At 43.0% G+C, this 8,274-nt stretch overlaps 1 long non-coding RNA gene across 1 annotated transcript; it reads right to left on the bottom strand.

Annotated features, from left to right (window-relative positions):
- Positions 1-3,690: 3,690 nt before the first annotated feature.
- On the bottom strand, positions 3,691-4,619 carry LOC118413165. Its single transcript, XR_004830848.1, has 4 exons — positions 4,571-4,619; positions 4,225-4,403; positions 3,888-4,091; positions 3,691-3,767 (listed from the first exon to the last, which is right to left on the bottom strand). It is a non-coding gene; the product is annotated as an uncharacterized LOC118413165 (long non-coding RNA).
- Positions 4,620-8,274: the final 3,655 nt, after the last annotated feature.

The raw sequence follows: 8,274 nt of genomic DNA, 5'->3' as shown, positions 1-8,274 counted from the left end.
ACGTTTTTTCCCAAATCCTTTTTTCCCTTAAACCGGATTTATTTTGACCCAAATAGACTTTTCAACTAAGATCAACAGAGACAAGTTACTGGCTATACCTTGGTTTTGTCGGTACATCGCCGCCACACCTCGTCAATGTCGTGGCCACGAATAGCAAAGGGGAACTCTCGGTAACGTCTTCAACGATTTCCATCCACCCTGACGTTACTGTACTCGCAACAAAGTCTCCGACACTCAGCTGCAGCTCGGAGAACAGACTGGAGTTCATCACAAGGACTTCTGACTTCCACTCGTTGTCATTGTCACCGTAGACATTTCCGACACATTTGTAAACGACACCTCCTGTGATAACACACAATATAGTCTTGTTTACAAACCAAGCCCATTAGTTACAAGGTAAGATAATCAATGCTGTGACAGTAACAACACAGGACTGACATCATCATGACAACACAAATAGTGATTCACTGATGCCTAACCTAATGTTCAAAGCATTAACACTGCTAAAATATGTTTTCATGGTTGTGATGGGAGATCATCACTGATGTAAATCAATAAAGGACCAGATCTCCTCACCCTCATGTATGTTTTTGATGGTCGCATTCACAGCCAGACTGCCATTCAGAACTCTGTTCAGTAGGTCCTCGTCAGGGATGTCCTCTACTGTCGCGCTGTCGTCGATGGACCGTAGCTCCACGTTTTGCCGGAAGTCGCTGTACGCAACCGTCTCCTCCAAAGCCGCAGGTATGCCAACAACAAAGGCGTAGGAACCTACGTTGGAAAACAGAAGGTTTCAACTTAAGCTTTAGTGGTCAGAAAATCAGCTAACGGCTCTGAGTACAGTTTACCATATTCTTTCAACAATAGAACTGAATATAAAAGTTTGTTCATGCATGGATTGTGACAATGTTTATGACGGTCATGAGCATGATACAATAATGTTAATGTTTATTTATTTGTTTGCATAAGGAAGTAATAAAATAATAATAATAATATAATAATAATAAATAAATAATAATGATATAAAGTCAATACATAAAAAGGTGAAGGAGGGAGGAAAAGCGTAAGAATACTATAGCTTACGACCTTCTCCCCTATACTAGGCTAAATCAATTACATTCGATAAATAATACAAGTAATTAATAGACATAGATTCTAGTGTGGTAGCGGAAATAGAAAATAAGGCTAATCAAGTAATGAATTAACTCAAAGATAAAGATATAGAGACTGAATATATAATTCTACTACAGGGGGCTAGGGTTGTTTGTTAGATGTTTTTTCAAGGCACTTTTAAGTGTTAGAAAAGAAGATGTTGTTTGTATATCTTCCTAAAAACTGTTCCATATTGGAATACATTTGTATTTTACGGAGGACTGTGCTAGTGATGTGAAAACGAGAGGAATACGGAGTTCATTTCTTTGCCTGGTATAAAAGTTGTGTACAAGAGAATTAGGGTTTAGGAAATTATCACACATATCAGGGAGATTGTTGGATAGAAAGTTAAATATGAATTATCTGATCTGTAACTTGTTTATATCATGGATTAGTATTTTCAACTTTTGAAATAGAGGAGCAGTGTGAGAGTGAAAGTCAGAACCAGTCGCTATTCTTGTAAATTTCCTTTGGAGGGTTATAGGAGGATGTAGGAGTTGTACGGCAGGCACATCCCCAAACAATGTTACAGTAAGTTAAGTATGGGTATATAAGGCTGTTGCATATAGCTATGAGACTCTTATGAGGTATAGTGTATTCAATTTTCCCAATAACACCAACTATTTTAGCAACTTTGTCACTTACGGCAGAGATATGGGCTTTCCATTTCAATTTTTCATCTGTCACTACCCCACAGAATTTAGCCCAACTCTCCTAATAGGAACATTCTGTAAGAAACTTATGGCCTTGCTGATGTCATAACTTTTATTTCTTCTACAAAATATGAGGAAGAGTTTTTAGTATCAATTGATAAGTTGTTTGCTTTTAACCACGTAGCTACTTTACACTATTCTTGATTAGCCAGTTGTATAAAAAAAATCAAAGTTTTCATGAGAAAGGAATATGTTAGTGTCATTGGCAAACAGTATAAAATAAAGTATTGAGGATGGCCTTCGCTAGTTCGTTGATGTGGATCAAAATTAGCAAAGGGCCTTAAATTGACCCCTGCGGTACCACACATTTAATATACTTAGTCTATAACTATTTAGGAAATTCTGTTACCTGCGGGGCCAATGTCCAGAACTCGATGCATTACCCCACCCGCCTGACCGCTGATGACAACGTTACCAACAGCGAAGTCAGTCGGAGTGGGAGCCACGAAGAGCACAGCCTCCGCACCGTACTCCTTTGCCAGAGTGACCTGACAGAGGAACAAGGTGGTGACGTTAGGGTCGATCGGACGAACGTTGTCCCTCCACTGGACCCGGTTTATCCTCGATGGGTCACTGTAGTCTGGGCTGACGACTCCGTGGGGACATCTCGTCTCGTTCCAGCCATGGCAGCCCAAAAAGTCCTGAAACAAGAAAGCCGGGTAAAGGAAACAAACTTTATCATAGTTATATACCGGGCAGACAGCATTGTTTCCTCTGACAAAGCCAAAACAGAGGAACACAATCACCTCCGAAGTGCATTGAACAAATGTGGCTACCAAAACTGGACCTTCAACAAAGCCCTCAAACCCTCGGACCACTCAAAGAAAACAGCCAAGTGCAAACCATTTACCGACAGAAAGAAAGCCAACATTACCATCCCCTATGTCCAAGGAGTTTCGGAAAAACTCAGACGGATCTTCCAAAACTTCAACATCGCCACTAACTTCAAACCTCACTCAACCCTCCGACACAAACTGGTACATCCAAAAGACAAACCACAGAAAGGTACTAAGGCCAATGTATTCTATAGACTCAAATGCGAGGAACCCAACTGTAACAACACATACATTGGTGAGACTAGTCGTCCACTAAAAGCAAGATACCAAGAACATTGCAAACCAAAGGCCAACGGCAACTCTTCTGCTATTTTCAACCACCTAGAACACAACCAAGGACATTCCTTCAACCTCCAATCTACCGACATCCTAGACCGTGAAGCCCGCTGGTTTGAACGGGGAGTTAGAGAGGCCATATATGAGAGAATATACAATCCCACCCTCAACAGAAAAGGGGGCTACGTATGGAACTTTTTCGGCACTTGGGACATAGCACTACCCCCCCCCCCCCACCAACAAAAATTTTAGCTCCTGTAACTAAAACAACAGGAGCTAATTGACTCATTTGCATTAACTGTGTCTTAGCCTTGATATCCTTTGAAATCCAAATTGTCTTCAGCTTGACTTTGGCTTAGCTTTGTTTTCTTTGGAATCCAAATTGTCTTCAATCTGAATTGTCTTACAACCTTTCCTATTGGACATCGGAAATTGTCTTCATTCATAGTTAGAGTATAAAAGACCTGTTTCTTCCAGATCTCTTCAGTGTCACTGACGAAGGATAGTGGATTCTATCCGAAACGTCTGACCGTTTCAAAACCATATCCAGTTGCTTGAGTAACTATTTTTGGCGAAACTTTATCATAGTATTTACAGTTCATCATCATCTGACATACTCTTTACACAGTTACAAAGCATATGTAACGTTGCCCTGATATAACAGTAACAACAAAGTTACAGAACTCACCGGCTGATAATAGCAGTATTGGGTGTCCAGACATTTGCTGCACGTTGCTATGCTGGACGAAGGCAGGGTGTCATTGCACTGCCGCCTTTCACAGTCGATTTTCTGTATACCATCAACAACATGCGTTACGTCCAACTAATCAAACAGTAACACTTACATCACTGACATGACTCTCCATTTCTCTGAAATTTTAACGTCAATACACATTGCAGATTCATTCACCTGAATCTGTTCCGAACATGTCTCTATGGTCCCAGCGGTCAAACAGCCGTAGTAAAACCAGGCGGAGCAGGAGTCCGTATCTGGACCACTTCCGGTACCCGGTAGGCACTGCTGAGACGAATCACACCATCCACATCCGGTCTCTCTTGCGCATGCTCTGCACGTGTCGAAGCGATTGCAGTAGCTCACAGAGCATGCGCGCCCCTGGAATTTGATGATCATGCATGATGATTTAATGTACGGTATTGGTATCATTCACATGCAGTAACTAAAACTAAGTATTTCAAAAGCGTGTTCTGCAATTTCGTCATCAACATGGGCCAGCTGGTGTACGTACCTGCCATCCGAACTTACATCTACAGTTGTTTGGTCCAACACAAGTTCCGAAAGCTCCACAGTTGTTGACATCTCTACAGTGGAAGTCGGCACACGCTTCTCCTTCCCAGCCTCTGTTACAGATGCACGTTCTGCCGACACACTGTCCCCTATGGAAGCACGCAAACGGGCACCGGACAACTGTGAAGAATTAAAAACATGGTTGTCGCTTGAGATAACATGAAAGCCATCATTTTATGTAAATGAACTTTGATCACTCATTAGAGGTGAACATATGTGCGACTTGCAAAGGGCACTACAAAACGTAACAACTAAGAGATGCGACAATGCAAGAAACAGGTTCTTACCAAGTTCTTTCTTGCAAATGAAAGGATTCCTTTCGGATTCAGCAGGCGAAGTTTCAATCGTCACCAGAGACCCGCCAGAAATCAAGATGACCGCTGTGCTGCTCTGGCTGCCCATCTCGGGTGACACCTGTTTAAAGTACAGGACATGATTAATCAAGGTCACCTCCCAGTGCACTGTCCTAGTGGTTAGAGTACTCGCTTTACATTCGGAAGGTTACAACCTCGCTTCTTGGCCTAGTTATAGCAAGGACTGCTTCGCACCCAGCATGAAATATAACGTTACACCATTGAAATCAACAGCGAACTGCCCCCTCTGCTGTATTGTTGCGCAGTTGTGTGGTTCAGAGCTAAGCAGACGGAGATAGTGTATTCTCCATGAACAGGTATTGTGTGGAAATGTCTTTTGTCTTACCCTTCCAGTCAATCCAGTACTCGTGAAATAAACGACTACTGAACGATGCATGATTCCATACCTGCTGCGGTTCATCAATGACCACTGTCAGCAACTCTTCATCTGGACCGGGAATCCCCGTGACAACTGCGGGCAGTCCCCCTCTGCCGATCCAGATCTTCTGTTCGTCACCCCGATCACCCGCCTCGAAGATCAGGTTGGTGACAACATCCGACACTTCCTCCAGGCTTGCAAAGGTCGCCACTTGTGCCCCATTGGACTAATGTACAACAGTCAAAATCAAACCATTGCCTTAAGCCACTGACAATTTTTTGTTCACTTTTAACTTACTACGTATTCTGAAATGAGAGGATTGCGCAAACTCACTGTGCAAACTTCTTGAGCTTCTTGCCAGTTGAGTGACCCAACCACAAACATGTAACAGCCGAACGTGGAGGCATACCAGTCACTTGGGCATCCTCCTGTAACAAACAATAATCACAGGACACAACGTAACAATATCATTTGACATTTCTTCATTTAAGTAGGCAGTTAGTCTTGATTACGTGTAAGTCATGAATAGAAAATTCCATCTGTAATGCAGAGAGAATAACAGACTGAAACATACGAACCTGAAGATGTAACTAGGGGAAGTTTTGTCAGGAAAGGAATGAAGTTGATGTCTGTCAGTTCTGACTCCACGTCATCGTCGCGAATCCGTCGTCTGATCACTTCCTCGTCAGCAGAGCCCCACCAGTTCATGGTGGCGTTTATCACTGACGATGTTTGCGTTCTGTCCGTGCTGCCTATTTCAAAGATGTTGGCCGGATTCACAAATCTGTTGTTATGATATTCGATGCCCGAACTTGTCAAGACCGATATCCTTGACGATGGTGACTGCCCCAAGTTGTACAGCACACGGTTACCGCGGAACACACTTGTCTCGTTACTTACAGTCCTTCTCCATTTCACAGCGTGAAGACCGGTGTTGTTGTATAGGGTGTTGCGATAAACTCGACATCCGGCATTTTCTATGTCGATAACGTTTCTGGTATCATCCGGAAAATTGTGACTGATTGTGTTACCTCTCAGTTGCACGGAGAGATACCCGTCCTCATCGTTGTCCTGAATGACCAGCGCCTCTGATTGGTTATTGTAGGAAATGAAGTTATTCAAAAGTGAATGGGTGACATTTTGTGACTTGGTGAGCCAATTAGTTCCAGCCAATATGTTCACATTCACGCCTCCGTTTTGATTGTGTGCGACGTAATTGTTCTTGAAGATGAGGGAAGTCTTCTTAAGTGTCAGGGAAACAGCATGCGTGGATTCTGTTTCGGCAGTCACCACGCCGTTACCAACAATTTTACAGTTTTCTACTTTCACAGCGCCATCTTCACCTTTGTACACAATGCCGCTCTTTTTGTTGTTCTCAACGACAGTTTCCATTATCACTGAAGATTTGATACCTGAAAAAAACAGATTGACATTCTCTTGATCATACGTATCAACGGCATTGTGATTTGGCAAATAGCCTAATATAATATACAGCAATTGAATGCGTTAGAAAATAGGGGCACAACTTACTCTGTTTGCAGTAGAATGTCCTTAGTTCATCGATGGATACACTTGTTCTCTGGCCCTTCCAATACCTTGCTATTATAGCAACCGAGGAGACATTTTTAGTTTCTTTGATAACGATGTTTGCCAGCTCCCAGTCGCTGGATCTGATAGCAGTGACTGCGAAAACGTCAGATTTGTTGTACTCAGTTCCCGCGGTTACAGAGAGAGAGACCGGGTGGTTAGAGCTGTCTGAGCCGAGGTAATAGTAGAACGACAGTCCACAGATGGTAGAGGCGGGTTCGGCAGCACTCTCCAATGTCGCGTGGATCTGGTATTGCGGATGGCCGACGTAGTGTGACCCGGCGTACAGGTACTGGTCTAAAAAAAAATTAAGTTAACATTTCCTTTGTAATTTGCTAAGTCATGACATGATCCTTGAGTTCTTGAGTATATTGTATACGCAAGTATTTTCATCGCAGTTTAGTGCGCGTCATGATGTCTGCCTGAGAATGAAGATTGAAGACCAGAAATTCAAATGGCCGATATGAAATTGCAGCAGTGTCATGATTAAACCTGTACATGTGATGCTCACCATTGGCATTGACAGTCTTGTAGACTTGGTTGGCCCAGGAGCCGCCTTCACCGTCTGACCTACATCCTGTTGACTGGCCATACATCATGTATGTTGACTCTGCGTCAGGTCCGGATAAGCATCGGCCGCCATTTCGTACGGCAAACACTGGGAAGCCTCGACTCACCACGACATCATGACATTTCTGTATGGGGTTTTCTCTGGAGCTGTAGTGACCATCGAGATGAGGGTCTGTCCCTTCGAGGGACGGGATAGCACTACTTGATGAATCCCTCCAGCATCCGAGGGAGTAGTAAGCTGACTCTGAAATTCATTTTTGTTGTTGTTGTTATCTTTGTCCATTTCAAGCTTATAAATCTAATAAAAGCTACATAAGTTGCACTTAAAAGTCCTGAAAGTTTCAAATCATGGAGGCAGATGATTATCTTATGTATTGAATACAGCTCTGGGAGTATGCACACAATCTCAGCTAAAGTATATAATAGTAATACAGAACAGAAATCCTTGCAGACTAACGATGAACATTCATTTTGCTCCCGTATGCCAACGCTACCGTTGAATGCATGTACAGAAAGAAAATAGAAGAAGACTAGGAATGCCAGTATTTGCTCGCGAGCAAATACAGAATATTTTACTCCACTGTCTTCTTCACGGTACAAAAAATGATGTTCCATATCAGCATTTTGCAGAAATAGACTATCCAAACATCATTCCACTCAAAAATAGATATTTATTTGACCCCCCCCCCATACAACAATGGGCTCTCCCCAAACACCCTTTTTCAAAATGGAAGTCTCCATGTTACACCACTTTCATCTAATGCCAAAGCTATTCCTATTCCGAATTCTGAAAGCTGGAAAGCGGGACCGCACCTCTTTTTTTTCATTGGTTGATTCCAGAAGAATTTTTAACATGCCAGTTTTTTCTGACCTCAGCTTAGCTGAATCGAAAGGGTCTGGAGCGAGCTGCCATTCGGTGCCACTCAGGTGACCTCAATACGACAGTAATTGCCCCAGGTGCGGCCAAGGGACTGTAGGTTTTTGAACCACTCACACCGCGCCATCGCGTATGGCTCTCCTCAGACACGGGACCTTAACGTCCTATCCGAGGGACGGCCCTGACCGAAGCTAAGTACTCATTTTCACCTGAGGAGAGTGAGGA

This window comes from Branchiostoma floridae, chromosome 4 (assembly GCF_000003815.2).
Source record: "Branchiostoma floridae strain S238N-H82 chromosome 4, Bfl_VNyyK, whole genome shotgun sequence".
NCBI classification, from domain to species: Eukaryota; Metazoa; Chordata; class Leptocardii; order Amphioxiformes; family Branchiostomatidae; genus Branchiostoma; species Branchiostoma floridae.
The sequence above is the reverse complement of the archived record's forward strand: the minus strand, read 5'-3'. Positions and strand labels throughout refer to the sequence as shown.